The following is a 5509-nucleotide window of genomic DNA, read 5'->3' on the forward strand; positions in this document are numbered from 1 at the left end:
AGTAAAAGTTAAGATGTGGCCACATGCATTTATCCAAGTTTCCTATTGCTAGCAGTATGATAAAATATCCAAACCAATACTCAACAGTAATTTGGGAGCAAGGGAAGCAAAGTAACACATGTAATTATAATATGTTTAAGAATCAACTTAAAGCAAAGAAAAATGGTGTAAAACACATATTAGGAGACAGGTTATAAAGCCAGTGTCAGCAGTTCTCGGGTTATGCCACCAGGGAGAGCTCGAATTCCATGTGGCTTGAAGGATCGCTGGTTGACAACATCTGATATCCAGAAGGTCTATCCCCGCTCCCTCTCTCGATGGTCGAGGTGATACAGCGCACCATGAGTGATCTCGCACAGGGCGCACAGCAGCAACAACATACGACCAGTACACCTAAAAGGGTGGCAATGGAGACAAACAAAGCCAAAACCACCGCCTTCCATTTCCCAAACACATCCGTGAACCAGCTGTCTAATGGGTTGTGCAGACCTGAGTGTTCGTGCATGGTCTTACTCAGCGTCCTCAATCCCTCCAGTGCCCTGGTCACTGACCCGTCAGGAGCTGTATTGTTGGGGATGAAAGTACAACACATATCTCCAAACATAGCACACACTCCCCCTTTTTCAGCCAGAAGCATATCTAATGCCATCCTATTTTGCACTGCCATTAGAGAGGTGGGGGCCAATTGTTCTGATAGTCCCTCCACCGCGTCTCTAGTCAGATTGGCTAGCCGCAGAACATTATAGTGCACATAATTTATTCGGTCTACATTCTTATGAGGAAGCACTGGAAAATAGGCTGAGATGATTGGTAAAGCTTCAAACCTGGCGGCTATTTGGTTAGCCAATTTGTATTCGACAGGAACACCACGGGGGACTCCGATAGCGTCAATATAAGTGGGGGAATTAGCAGACAAATCAAATGTGCTAGCATATCGTTTTCTCCGGATGTGGCGTCTTCTACGTCGGGTGGCAGTGACGGGGGAGGGTTGTTCTGGGGAAGGTTTCAATGTGTTTCCTAGTAACATCAGTGGAGTTCTGAGCCGTATCATGGCACAAACACCCTTCATCTGATGAGTGATACGCAACAAAAAGTTTTGTCCACCGCAATAATAGAACAACCTGCTTCGTGCCCATTTACCAATCCTTTGTCCTAAAAATGTTCTGTTACACCAATCTGGGCTGATGCTTCCGATTTCAGTGTGTCCGTCTGTAAAATTAAAACATATATAATGGGCCTTCACGGGTACGGCCGGAATGATTCTAGTTTGATTATCAATCGGAGGGAAAAGACTGGCTAGGGTCGTGCAATTGGGTGGAGTCACGCTTTTCATTAAATTCAACATACACTGAAACCCCCACTCGTCCTCTGGATACAGAGGAGCGGGTTCCGTGTACATGGTGGGTCTTCCTGTAGCGCAGGCGACACAATTTAACATGTTACTTTCTTTTGCAGTAGCGGCGATCCAGTCCAACCACATGTTGGTGCTGGAGTAACCCGTAGCAATACGTACCAAATCGGTGGATTTTAATTTTGAATAGTCAAAGGTGATAACTGGTCCTGTTTTCGCCCCCGAATCCTCAGTCTCCATGAGGCTGGGCTGAGTATAGGGTATCAAATTAATTTTAATCACTCCCTCGGGGAATGTTGGAAACCAATAGTGAGAACTATACGCTACTCCCAGAGTCAGATACAGAGTGACATTGTTTTTGGGGCACTGTGGAATGGCCACATACAAGGTGCCATTCAATTGTTTCACTGACAGCAGGAGGGGATTACTCCCTCCTGGACCTCCCCCCATGTACTGTCCCTTTTGCAAGGCCCATGGTGTTGCCACGCAAGGGCTCCAGGAAGTCCCTGTATACGCTACAACGTGGTCCCAAGAGGGACACATGCTGCTTTTTGCTTCAATGCGCCCCTGGGAGGAAACGCCACTCTGGGAGCATGACTCTTGGGTGGGAGCACTGTGACACAGGTACACATCATACTCTCTCCAATCCCCAGGGCGTGTCCCACAATTTATGACTTGACATAGATCAACTTGGAACGTAGTAGTCGTATTCAGGGTATAATTCACTTCCAGCCCTCCCCACGTCTTTATGCAGTTGTCCATTCTTTCCTGTTTGTCTATCACCTGGGTGGTTACGGACCTACGGTGCCGGTGCAAATCAGTACAATTTCTACCCCCCAGAATGATGCATGTATGTTCGAGTAAAAAAAATGATCGTACATAAAATCACTGATATGATTCCCAGGACTATAGTAGTCCTCCATGGATGTTTTTCCCACAACATATGTCTAACTTGGGTCTGTTGGCTTGCTTTGTGTTTTACCAGTTCCCGTCCTGGTTCCTCAGCTGGAGCACACTGAGACCAGTGATACCAGATTTCACCTTTTCCTCTGAGGCGGATGGCGTGTGAGGTCCTTTCAATCACCTGGTGTGGTCCTGTGAATCTGGGTTCTGACCACTTTCGTTTGATGACCTTCAGCCACACCCACTGGACTTCTGGAGATGTGGGGGCAAGGTCTTTGTTTGAGGACTCTCCTTGGATCCTGGTGAGTTCCTTCTGCACACTCTGTAACTGATGAAAATAGTCTTTATGTGTCAATTTCTGCAGATCACCTGTGTTTCCAGAGGCGGACATCTTGGTCCAGGATAACACTGTCCCGTGGTCAGTTCAAATGAGGTGTATCCTGTGGCAGAATTGACAGAGCATCTGATTGACATCAAGGCTAGAGGCAAAGCATCAACCCTGGACAATTTATTCTGTAAACAGATTTTAGCCAATTTGTTTTTCAAATTCTGATTCATTCTTTCTACCTTCCCCTGGGACTGTGGGTGGTATACGGTGCCAAACCTGTGTTTGAGGCCCAAACAGGCCTCCACTTTCTGCAAGTCTTGGTTTTTGAAGTGGGTACCATTGTCTGTCTGGATTTTCTCAGGAAACCCGTGCCTGGGGATATAATAGTTAATCAAACATTTTACGACTGTTTTGCTGTCTTCTCTGGCAGCGGGCCATGCTTCTGGCCATCCTGTAAATGTATCAACACACACAAGCAAGTATCTTTTCCCTTTGACTGTCGTTACCATGTCTGTGTAGTCCAATATAATTTCTTTTCCTGGACACATCAATAAAGGAAACTTTCCCTGTGTTGGTGTCAGAGTCTTTTTCGGGTTGAACTGTCCACATACTCTGCATGTTTTAATGAAATGTCTTACCATGTGTGACATAAAAGGATGCCACCACTCGTTAAGATTTTCAAGCATCTGTCTCGTCCCTACATGAACTGGTCCATGTGCTTCCTGAAAAAGTTCCTGTTTTCTGCCAGGTGGAAAGACTATTTTACCATCGTGCCCTCTCCAGCAACCGTCCTTCTCAGTCGCCCCCCTTAGTCTCCACATGTTCTTTTCTTCTGGTGCCGCCCCCTTTTGAAGTTCAATAACCTGTTCAAGTGTAACAAAAAAGGTTGAATAAAGTCATCTGGACTTCGTTTTTTTTTTGTTAAAAAGAAACGTTTCGCCCCTCATCCAAGAGGCTTCGTCAGTCTGAGGCCTAGCCATCTGGTATTACCCAGAAGCCACCCTGACTCTTGTGTTTCAAGCCTGCCTCAGATACCCCTGAAGTCTGGCCTTTTCACTAATGGTTTCAAAAACACAAAGTTTGTTTTCTCAGTCATCCAGGTATATAACAACAAAAAAGGTTGTCAACCTTTTTTGTTGTTATATACCTGGAGGTATATATACCCTGAGGTCATATTGTGACGTCATCAAAGCCCCGCCCCCTCAGAACAGGAAGTGACTTTTTTTGTTTGGAATGCTCCTTCTTTGACACCCTTCACATAATCAGGATGATCCTGTGTTAGAAGACAGATAACATGGTCTGACTTGATTTAAACAACAAAACAGTTATAGCTGGAGAATGTGGGCGTGGCGCCATGGCGAATTAAAAAGTGACGCCGTTGCATTACGTTTGGCTTTAAATTGCACAGATTTGAGCCCAGGTGAACCAAAATCACTATGATTGATCATTATCCACCTTTGAACAGGTTTCCATGACAAGTGGCCAAGAGCCTCCACTGCGCCACCTATATTCTTCTTACAGTTATATCTCAGTGATACAACATCCGATCTGAACCAGATTTTTGGTGCGTCATTACTGAGAACTGATGGACATTTTAGTTGTGTTGGTTAATAATTGACTCAAGTGCGCCCCCTACATTATTCAAACAGTTTTGTCTCAGTGATATATCAGCCGATCTGCACCAAATTTATGGTATATTATTATTTAGGCCTGGTGGACACAGTAGTATGTTTTTTTAAAATTTTGACTCTACAGCGCCCCCTACAATATACCATCAGTTATATCTGAGTTATATATCAGCCAATCTGCACCAGATTTTTGGTGCATCATTAGTAAGCAGTTATGGACATATTAGTAGTGTTTTTTAACTTTTGACTCTAGAGCGCCCCCTACAATATTCCAACAGGTATATCTCAATGATATATCGTCCGATCTGGACCAGATTTTGGTTGCGTCATTAGTAAGCAGTTATGGACACATTACTAGTGATTTTTAACTTTTGACTCTAGAGCGCCCCTACATATTAAAATAGTTATATCCGCGGTCGCAGCTGATGTCAAAGGTTCTGTGAATGTGCACTCCATGGAACGGGAGTGGGGCGGTAGCGTGAGCGTTCTCGATGGCGACCGAGAAGAGTCGCTCGAGTTCCCGCGGTCGCCGTAAGGCCGCAGCGGCGCTTCGCTGCGAGGGCCTTCAACGCTGCTTGCAGCTTTAATTTGACTTGTTTTCTAATAGATTGGTCATAGTCAGTATTATATTCTTTCTGCTTAACGACGACTTTAACAGCTGACGTTCCTCTGAATATTTCTCACACTTTAGCAGAACATGCTCTACTGTTTCCATCTGATTACAATGATCGCAGAACCCATTTTCATGCTTTCTTATTTGTAAGAGAGAACTATTAAGCCCAGAATGCCCTATTCTAAGTCTTGTCATAATTACTTCCTCCTTTCGCCTTCTGTTCAAACCCTTATTATGCCCCACATTCTTTTGAATTGCATACAGTTGTCTTCCGTTATTGTTATCCCATTGCTCCTGCCAGATTTTAAGAATTTCTTTTTGTATAATAGATTTTCCTTCTCTTTTACTCAATGGAATATTTATATGAACAATTTCCGATTTCAAAGCCTGTTTTGCAAGAATATCCACTTCCTCATTACCTTCTATACCTACGTGAGCAGGAATCCAAACAAATAGGATAAAGTATCTCTTATTACGTAAATGTACTAATAATTGGTGTATTTTTACTAACAAATCTATTCTGCAAGATTTACCAGATTTTATACTTAATAATGCTACTCGACTAACTGACGCTATTATAAATTGATTTCCACCCCCAATATCATTATCTAGCAACCATTCCATAGCTAATATAACTGATGATAGTTCAACTGTAAAAACAGCTAAATGATCAGCTGTTCTCCTCT

At 43.8% G+C, this 5509-nt stretch overlaps 1 protein-coding gene across 1 annotated transcript in view; it reads left to right on the top strand.

Annotated features, from left to right (window-relative positions):
* vwa5b1 (von Willebrand factor A domain containing 5B1) overlaps positions 1-5509 on the top strand; it is a 365847-nt gene that overhangs the window by 72703 nt on the left and 287635 nt on the right. The gene's annotated exons all lie outside the window — the stretch shown is intronic.

The sequence above is a fragment of the Nematolebias whitei genome, chromosome 11 (assembly GCF_014905685.2).
Source record: "Nematolebias whitei isolate Nwh7 chromosome 11, NemWhi1, whole genome shotgun sequence".
In the NCBI taxonomy this organism is placed as follows: Eukaryota; Metazoa; Chordata; class Actinopteri; order Cyprinodontiformes; family Rivulidae; genus Nematolebias; species Nematolebias whitei.